A 10,782-nucleotide genomic window follows, 5' to 3' on the forward strand; every position below is an offset into this window, starting at 1 on the left:
AGTTACCAGTATACCCGGTGGCTGACATTCGGTAGTTACCAGTATACCCGGTAGCTGACATTCAGTAGTTACCAGTATACTCGGAGGCTGACATTCGGTAGTTACCAGTATACCCAGTGGCTGACATTCAGTAGTTCCCAGTATAATCGGTTGCTGACATCTGGTAGTTACCAGTATACTCGGTGGCTGACATTCAGTAGTTACCAGTATTCCCGGAGGTTGACATTCGGTAGTTACCAGTATACCCGGTAGCTGACGTTCGGTAGTTACCAGTATACTCGGTGGCTGACATTCGGTAGTTACCAGTATACCCGGAGGCTGACATTCGGTAGTTACCAGTATACTCGGTGGCTGACATTCTATAGTTCCCAGTATACTCGGTGGCTGACATACGGTGCAATTATTATGCATGCGCGCAGTTTCCAGATCATGGTCCATTGGAAGCCAATATACGAGTCTTTTAAACTCCATAAACATTGTACTAAAACTGCATCCCAAATCGGCCCGCAAAGCGGTTTTTTTCCACCCCATTCAATGGGTTTCAGAAGACAATCCCGAGCGATAACAATGGAGCCTCTGCAGGCCGCACGCTGCTGCGATGCGCACTTTTTATGTAGTAAATTGTGATGGATCTTGTTGTCAAAATCGGGTCAGAGCCAAGTGGAGGGGAAGCCATTGAAAGGACCCACTGTGAAAATTCCTCCGTCACCCCTGTCTGTGTCTTTACTGTTAAACTCCCACGTCGAGCGGCCCTTCAGATGCCGTGGGGGCCGCCGGTGACAGTGATTTATATGAGAAAGTCAGATGATGGTGATTTATGGGCCTCGTGGTCTCCGGCACTCACTATACTCTTATAAAGACATAAATATGTATCGGTGTGGGAGACGCAGGAAAATCCGTCTCGCTATTCCTTCCCCCTGAAATTGTTTCCCGAAGAGAAGGGAAACGTAGAGAAATAAAACCCAAAATTACATATATTTCATAGATTTTGTCAGAGAGGCCCGCCATGGGCCCTTCATTGGTGCTTGTGGCCCATTACCCAAGCCTGAGCCCCCTAAGTTCTGATTCTTGGTACGGAGTCTTTGCGGACTTTGGACCTGGTGTCTCGACTCTGTACTTTGTGGCCTCATGGCCCCACTGCGAGCTTTAGGGCCTGGTGGCCCCATTGTGATCATGGAGCAGGGCAGATCTTTAGCTTTGTACTGGGCCCCAAGATTTTGATGCAAGGTTACGTGACCCCGCAGTGTGCATGTAGCCAGAGAGAAAGCTGCCAGTGAGGTAAAGGGGGTGCGAGACGGAGGAAGCGAGTGAGTGAGAGGAAGTATGTATGAATGTATATATATGTTAGAATGAGAATGTAAGTATGTGTGTTAACTTAAATGTGTGTGAGCATGAATGTGTAAGTGTTTGTGTGTTAGTATGAATGTGTATGCTTAAGTGTTTGTGTGTTAGCGTGGATTTGTATGTATAGGTTAGCATAGATGTGTGTATGTAAGTGTTTGTGTGTTAGCGTGGATTTATATGTATAGGTTAGCATAGATGTGTGTATGTAAGTGTTTGTGTGTTAGCATAGATGTGTATGTGTAAACAGTATGAGCATCAGGGGTATCAGAGCCAAAAAGGGGGCCATCAAGGAGGCTTTTCACCTGCTATAGATTTAAGGTATATCCAAAGATATACAGCGCAGAAGTAGCAGTTTTGGTGAATAAACCTCTGAATACGGTATGTGTTATCCTGTGATCATAAAAATCTTCTGGCATCCTAACTATCTTTTCCCGGTCCGGCTGGCCCACGCAGCGTTTGTGAATCCCCAAGCCTTCGGTCTCTGGTGTCAGTCATCGTTTACCCCGATGGACGCGGAGATTGATCGACTTAGGCACACGTCCGAAGTGAGGAAAGTGCTGACTTGTGGAAGTCGGCATTATTTGCTAATTGGCTGCAGAGCTTATATATCAGTCACGCTCTTCTTATAAATCAAGCCTCGTGCAGATTAATCGCTGTTTTATAACGTTTGTGCTGCACATTAGTGCTAACGGGACTGCAGAGCCTTTCAATGAAAACTACCTACGTAGCAATGTGTGGCACCAATAAGGCTGCCGCCGGTCCCTGTTTGGCCGGCAGAGTCTCGTAAAGAAGAGGTAAATCTCGAGTCCGATGACCCGGAATTTGCTGGGCTGAGGACGGTTTGTAGACAGAGGTGCGGATGGGCTTCGGTGGGGCCGCCAGAGTAAGTGAGGCTTCACACAGAGTAAGCGAGTTGCATGAGGGAGTGTGTGTAAGTTTCTGGGTGTGTTAGTGTATGTGTGTTGTGACACAATACCCCTTCACTTTGGTACTCTGTCCGGGAATCTTTCCTCACACACAGTCTACCAGGCTGCAGAGACGGCTCAGACACGAGGAGGGTAACATAAAAGGCTGGGCCTGTTTTTATTTTGTCACCACAGGCATTACAGAAAATAAATAAATCCAAACAAAAAGCCTCGCTCTTGTGAGCACCAACTAACACACCCAGAAACTTACACACACTCCCTCATGCAACTCGCTTACTCTGTGTGAAGCCTCACTTACTTCTCCAACCTAACTGCAGTTGGGCGACTTATCCGTTCCAACAAACAAAATAACAAAATTGTATGTAAAAAAAGCAGTATTTTGGCAGCTCTCTCCCTCTCTCCTTCTCTCCCTCTCGCTCAGGGAGCCAAACGATCTCCCTCTCTCCCTATCTCCCTCTCTCTCTCAGGGAGCCAAATGATCTCCTTTGCTCTGAGATCAGGAGGCTACTTAACTGCCTCTCCCACTAATTAGTGGAACCAGGTGAGTAGTAGGAGAGTATCCGTGAATCTCCGGACTGGATTCTCACCTGCTGGTCTTCGGCTGCTCACAAAATGTGGATTGGAGCACTGGCCCACCCTACTCTCCAAATGCTCCACCCCAGGGACCCAAAATACACAAGTAACAGACATCCAACAATTCATTATTAATAAGACATCTCCCTGGGGCTGGTAAAAAGTTAAAAACTATTGAGGGTAACCACCCTGCAAAATATAAGGGGATATATACACTCCCTCTATTATCATCCCCTGCTTTCTGTCACAGTGTGTATGTATGTGTGTGTATGAGTGTATGTATGTGTGTGTGTATGAGTGTATGTATGTGTGTGTATGAGTGTATGTATGTGTAAGTGTGTGTATGTATATGTGTGTGTGTATGTGTATGAATGTGTGTGTGTGTATGTATGTGTGTATGAGTGTATGTATGTGTGTGTGTGTGTGTATGAGTGTATGTGTGTGTGTATGAGTGTATGTATGTGTGTGTGTATGAGTGTATGTATGTGTGTGTGTGTGTGTGAGTGTATGTATGTGTAAGTGTGTGGCCCCTCAATTTTCTCTATTCTGTCTCTCTTTCCTTCTTTCTTCTTGTCTCTCATTGCACCTTCTCTTTTCTCCTCTTCTCTTCCCATCTATGCAAACAAACCTTCTCTCCCTTCATCTTCTTTTCTCTCTCTTGTATCTCTTCCATCTCCTCTCATTCCTCATTTTTTTTCTCTCCTTCTTTACTCCTCTCCCTTTCTTTCTCTCCTTTCTCTTTCATCTCTTTCTCTTTTTTATCTCTTGTCCCCCACCCTTCTCCCGCTCATCTCCTCGTCTCCTTATAAAACCCATGTTCTTTTCCTTGTTCTCTCTCTCCATTCCAAAGGCCGCCTGAACCAGCAACTTAAAAACAAGGAAGAGATAACTTAATGGGGAGGAATAATCATGCAGATGTTGAGAACAGGAAGCTAATACAGCTGCTCCCATGGCACACACAAGGCGTGTTTCTAAAATGTATATATTTTAATGGGGAAAAAACCCTGAGAATCTGTCCATTCACCCTGAAACCCCGAGGCTGGGGTAAAACCCTGAGAATCTGCCCCATTCCCCACCGAGACTGGGTTAAAAACCCCCAAGCCTCTGAAATATAGGAAAATAATTATAGCATTTTATAACTTTTCTCTTAACCGAGATAAACCAACAGATTAAAAATACTTTTATAAAATAAATAAAAATAAAAGGATATTCTTTAAACCTTTAAAGACCAAGGAGGGGGTCAAAGTCTGATATTTTTTGCCCTTGGCTCTCAAATGGTTAACATGTTTTTATTCTTACAGCCCTTTTTAATCCATCAATCCCCCCCCCCCCACGGTCTCTGCTAATATGCATTTAACGGCCATTGTGCTTGCGCAGCTTCGGATGGCTCCCAACTGGACTATTTTCCTCGGTCCTGTCTTCGCGTGATTTTCCGAGGCTGGATCGGAGTCCCGGGAGGTTCGCTCGTGATTCTCCGTGGCCAGCGTGCGCCGTGCCACACGGAGAAATTTATGAGCCCTCCGTAAAGGCTCCCCCTGTTTGAACAGGTGTTCCAGGGTTTACTAAAATACTCGCGCTGTCCATAAAAAGCTCACCGCCGTGGATTTATATCACAAAAAACTGCCTTTTAAACTTGATGGATCGGTTTTCCGAGACGGGGGTGAAAAATGTGGATCTGAGCACTTATAGAGCTTTATAGGGGCGGAATAAATTTTGTGCCATTCCTTCTGGCAGCCGTAGCGCCCGTCTCGTGTTTCCGTTAATTGGATACAGTTTAGGGGGCTGCCGGTGGGAAAAGCAAACTCTCTGGGATCGGATTCGGCTCCGAGAGATACTTAAATCCGAACGTAATCTGTCGATTTGAATTTGGAAACAGAGGTTTAAGATCCGCGGGGAGGAAAAATTAAGATGGAGCTTCCTAAGACCTCATAGTTTAAATAGATCAGAACCTCTAGATGGTCCAAAAATAAAGTGATCTGAGCCTTACTAGAATCAGTGAATATTAAAAATGTACAATTACCAAAACGGCAAAAATCTACACTACAAAGAATTTGTGTAACTGGGTGGGGCATTTAGAAGAAGAATAATGGGGTTTATTTACCACGTTTAATTTATTAACCCATTCCCTGCTGTTTCTATACACATTATCGGAGCTTTTAGGGCTGTAGAACCCTGCGATCCCCTCATACACAGCAAACATTCTGACCTCCTAGAAAAGAGGGGCGTAAGGGGAGGAAAGAGGGGGACAAAGGAGGATAGAGGGGCACAGCGGAAGAAAGAGGGACATTAAGGGAGGAAAGAGGGGCACAACAGAGGATAAAGGGGCACAGGGGAGGAAAGAAGGGCATTACAGGAGGAAAGAGGGGCACTGAGGAGGAGGCGTTAAGAAAGGAGAAATGGCGAGGGGAAGGAAATAGAGGCAAGAGGTAAGAAAGAGAGGAGTATCAAGGGAGGCAAGAGAGGACACGTGGAATTTGGCTAAAGAAGGACTGTCCAAATGAATCAAGGACGGTAGGGAGCAATGAATGTACCCAGATCATGCACTGCAGCTGGAGAAATAATGTAGCTTTCCAGATCAGGAATTTGATACATGGTGCAGCCTGCCAGCTGAGCTGGCACAAGGGAGTATATTTCTATATATTTATATATTTGTACACACAATTTAACCCATTAGACAGTATTTTGAAACTTTTTGTTTAAAGACACCGTTCAAGTCCCATCATTTCCATTATTATAAAATATGGAGAAAATCGAGCATAAAAAATATTTATATTTCCCCCCAGTCCGGGAAATAAAGCTGTGAAAATGAGATAAAAATCAGGTGAAATTGGGAAATTCATATTTTTTTGTTTCTCTGTTAAGTGAGCAGGTAAATCACTCAACGGGGAGGAAGAAGGGAGCCGAGGAGGGCGTTTAAACGCTGGATTTAACGTAGATAAGGTCTGTTCGGCTTGGCAGATGGCTGATTGCTTCTCTCGGCAGGATGGGCTCCTTGAAGAAGTAGCAGGACTGATGCTGCGGGCCCGTGGCCATCATCAGCTGTTACCTGCGCGGCGACGGGGCTGATGCCGACGTGTTTCTCACTCGCTGCGTCTTTGCCGGTTCCCGGCGTTTGCCCCCTCTGTGGTGGCAGGGGGGGTGATTTTTTTTTTAGCAGCAGCTCTGGTGACAGGTGCCGTGACACGACTCTTTCACGTGTGCGAGGGTAGCCCCCCGGGCCTCTGCGTCACGGAGGTGAGCTTCGTACAGCAGCGGGAGCGAAGAGCAGGCCACATAATAAAACATCTGTTCCTTCTCTGTATTTAAGGCAGTAATTGGGGTGGTTTGGTAGGAGACGGAGGCAGGTGGCAGCAGTGCGCGCATGTACGTGTCACGCCGCAACATCATACCGTGCCAGAGACAAATACGTCTCCTTTAAACGATGCGTCACAATAAGATTTTGTACGTTGCCTGCTTATGATGACCATGCCTGGAAAACTTCAATTAACCGAATGGTTCCAATAACGGTCGTTATGGAAACCGTGACTTGTCAGGCGGTAAAGATATTCTGAATGAAGTCACCTGTCCCTTACAAAAAAATACTGCAGTTTTTCTGAAGTAATACTGCAGTTTTTTGGACATGAAAAAACTGCAATATTACAGAACAGCCCCGGAGGGAAAGAATTGGACAGAGGGGCCCCATGAATGTAGTGCGGACGAGGTACCAATGGTCAAGCCGGTTTAAGGGGTTAAGGCATGACTAAGCGGAAATTTTAGCACGGAAGGAGTTAAGTTTGGAGGCACGTGCAGGGGCCAGAGGGGAGGGGGTAATTACCCTCCCTGGGGGATATATAAGGAAGGGTCGTGGCCTATAGGGGCAATTATTTTCAAAGAGATTTTTCCCGCCCATCCCTCCCCTAATTTTTGGCTCTGCCAGGTACTCTGGTTTGGTTAAGCTGGTACGGTGCAGGAGTTAACCATCTAGGTATGGTTACTTGTGGTGCACAGAGGTGTAAGTGCAGGACACTCCAGGGGCATGCGCCTCTGTGAATCGTAAGGTCATGTGACTGCCGCGCTAGGGGACGCCGGCAGTTCCAGCAGAGATACAGGTGGCCACGCCCATACCAGCAGGCTATTAATTTGGTTATTAATGGTTACAATTGGTTATGTTGTCTTTCGTTTTGACAATAATTATTGATATATGTTGTGTCAAATTGGTTGTGTTTATAATATTTGACACTTTATGACATATTAATAAAGGTTGAGTGTCGCGGTGCTGAGGTGTTTAAGTCCGCACCGCGGACAAATAATTCCATTCTGACGTTAATAAAATTTTGAAATAAAGAAGTGTCTCTTGTTTTATTTGTGAAAGAGGTACCGAAACTGGACGCTACTTCATTCATGCACATTTACTGCAGTTTTACTGCATTTGTACTTCACTGTACCGCAGTTTTACTGCAGTTATTTTTGTACGGAAGTACAAATGCAATAAAGCTGCAGTACATTGAAGTACAACTGTAGGTTTGCAATATAAAAAAAAATGTGCAGTAAAACTGCAGTATTACTTCAGAAAAAACTGCAGTAATTTTTCGTAAGGGGTGTTAAAGCAGGGATTCCAGCTGTCATATCATTGAATCAGAGGAGAATATGAAGGAGTCGGCTCCAGACTGGGTGACCCTGAGAATCTGCCCCTTCACCCCGAGACCATGAGACTGGGGTAAAAACCCTGAGAATCTGCCCCTTCACCCTGAGACTGGTGCAAAAACCGTGAGAGTTAGCAGGTATGACTGGTGTGCAGTGACATAACAAAAAATACCGCGGCCCCCCTGTGATACACATGCTCATCTCATACATATAGACACACATCAACATACTTACACACACTAACATGCTTACATACACAGTAACATACTAACATATTCGCACATATACTAACACATAGACACCATTACTTACATACTACTACTAACATGCTTGAACACACAGTAACATACTTACCGCACATATTCACACACATACACACCATAACATACTTACATACACTAACATGCTTACATGCACTTATATACTTACGTACTGTAAGATGTTTTCACACATATTAACTTCAGCACACACACAGTAACATATTAACATATTTACACACACATATTTACACACACATACTAACAAATACACACCATAACACGCTTACACACACTCATATACTAATACACACCCCAATATACTTGTACACAAATACAACATACCTACACGTACTGACATACTGATTTGCACACACATACACCTATCTTTGTTGGCTCAGGGGGGTAGGCCGGTTCTCGCCCTTCTGCTCCCTAGCGGTCCTCGCACATGACATGACACATGACATGACACATGACATCACACCCCGGCACTCAGACTCAACGTGTTGGACCTGAGTCAGCATGCCCCGCAGTGCTGGCCTAGCGGTCAGCCCGGGCCAGGGGCAGGTTGGAAAAACTGGTGTTGGGGACCCCCACTAGACAGGGCGCCCCTGCAATGTACGGGGCTTCTGTTACCCCAGTGAATTGGAATAGCTCCAATGGTAAGACTGGTAAATCACCATCCTATACCACAGCCCTGTACAATGGGCGAACAGGACATGACAAGTAGTGAATCACATAACAACTGGGACAGAAACAAATTCAATAATAATTATATTACATCACAAAATAATGAAAAATCAGGGTTTTTTTCATGATATTTCTATATATTAGTAGTTTTTTATATAAATATGGCAACTGAATGTTTGAAAAAGAAACACGAATTTGGTTTTCGAAGCTGAAAACCCGAAATAAATCTTTCAGTTTGTGAAACCACTCGGCATTTACAGTAAGTCGGTAATAAATGTTTCCCTTTTTTCTTATCTCCGAGGACTCATGCGGTCTAAACCTAATCTCAGCTCCTCGGACCGGCGGGAAACATTCCTCCATCCATCCACCGGGGCTGTTTGCGTCCGCGACTCGAGAAACCGGGTTACCTGAGATAGGCGACGGCTGCGGGATCTCAAAAACGAGTAATAAAACGGAAGATTTCGGGAAAATCACATTTCGGCTTCTTAACCGGGAAGAGAGAGTTTTTTGATCGTTTTTTGATATGGCCAATTTTAACCGAAACATGTTTTATATTAAGAAAAAAAAAAAGCGGAGGAGGCTCCATAATGAATTCCTTCCTCTGTTACTAGACGAGCGAGCCGTGGCCGGCGTGAACATGCAGGCATTCCAATAGAACGCAACGGATTGTTCCAGAAACACTCAGCAGGTATCGAAAGCAACGAGCCGGCTGATGCTGGGTTCCGTTCGCTTTCTTCGGGGGTTTATCTGCCGTTCTTCTGGTTGGGAGGTGGGAGCAGCCTGGTGGCCCCCCATTCCGTGAGCTGTTTGCGGCATCATAGCAGGGCTTATATGGTGCGCTAGTCGCTTGCCAATTAAGCATTGTTATTTGATGGCATACAAAGTCATTGCCAGCAGCCATCCTTTCAAGGTGCAAAGACAAAAAAAGTAAAGATTCAAAAGTCATTTGATGCATAATTGATTGGCTTTATGTGCGTATGTGCAGCAAGCTAAAAACAAAAAAACTAAACAAAAAACCCTTGACGCCCTCAATAATAACTGCGCATCAAAACAGAACAGCGACTTTTTTTGACCGGAGGTTGTATAAACGGGGTGGAGGGAATAAAAAATAATAAAAATAATAATAATGATAACAATAATAAAAAAAAAATGAAAGTGAGGAGAATTTTTAATGAGCATCTACAACACCGAGGAAAAAAAAATATATAAAAAATCGGAATTAGGAAACAAAAAAAAAACAGAAACAAAACAAAAACAAGGCTTTCAGAGGGAAACGGGAAAAAAAATAAACTTGCTGACAGAAGGGAAAAATACGACTTCTCAGAAGAAGTTGTGTGAACGGTTTGGGAGCGATGACACTTTTTGCAAGGGGTTGCGTTTTGCTGTAAAGTCAGTCGGATCTTGAGATAAAGGCCCCAAAGTTCATGACATAAATGACTGTTGATCATTTTCAGGGGGCAGAAGGTGTTACTTTGTTTTGTTTTTTCAGCTATGGGTGAATGTTTTCTCCCACTTTCTTTGCATGAGACAAGAGCCGGGAAAGCACTTGGCCATCACTGGTCGATAACTTGATGAACGCACCGCACAACTTCCCAGCGATGGCCACCCGGAGCTCCCCTTCACCTGCTCCTGATTGTGGGTGTGGACGTGATATGGGATTGGGCTAGTTATGCACAGGGGAGGAGCTAGCCTCAGTTAGGACTGGGAAGTGAGTGGCTAGTGGATGGGAATGGGTGGAACCCAAGCACGGGGAGAGTGTGACCGAGCTCCACTAACCTATAGGCCTGGAGAAGTAGCGTTTGACCCGGAGACTCCAGTTCCCACCAGTCTGGTGATGATGCTTTAAGCCATCGCTTTCTGGTTTGGGCTGTAATACAGATAAATTGCACCCTGGCCATGTTATTCTAAACTAAACTATTTGTAGATATTAGTAAATTTGGAAAGGGTTAAATAGAATAAACCAGACTAGATGGGGGAAGGAGGATACAAAAAGCACAAAAATGATATCAAAAGAAAGCCCCAGCAGCAAAAAAAAAGAGACGGTAAAATGCGAAATCCGCGAGAGAGCCGCAAGACCAATTAGTAACGCCTCTCGTAGAGGTGTCGGTTCGGATGAATAGGTACTCACCTGGGATTCCTGCAGGAATATCAATCAATCTCATGGATTAGCCATCGCGGCTGCTGTTTCCACCGCTGATGTGCTGTCGAGAGGCTTTCAAACACCTCTTCCTTGTTTCGTATCACCAGCTAAAAAAAAGGGAGAAACGAATAACCAATCCTTAGTGTGGAAAATGCCTTTAACAATCAGCCGGAAGGCTTTTTGTTTTATGACAGCGGAGGCTCCGTTTGGTACCGGCACTCATTTTTGC

This window comes from Sceloporus occidentalis, unplaced genomic scaffold (assembly GCF_023333645.1).
Source record: "Sceloporus occidentalis isolate IW3139 unplaced genomic scaffold, rSceOcc1.0.p SCAF_206, whole genome shotgun sequence".
In the NCBI taxonomy this organism is placed as follows: Eukaryota; Metazoa; Chordata; class Lepidosauria; order Squamata; family Phrynosomatidae; genus Sceloporus; species Sceloporus occidentalis.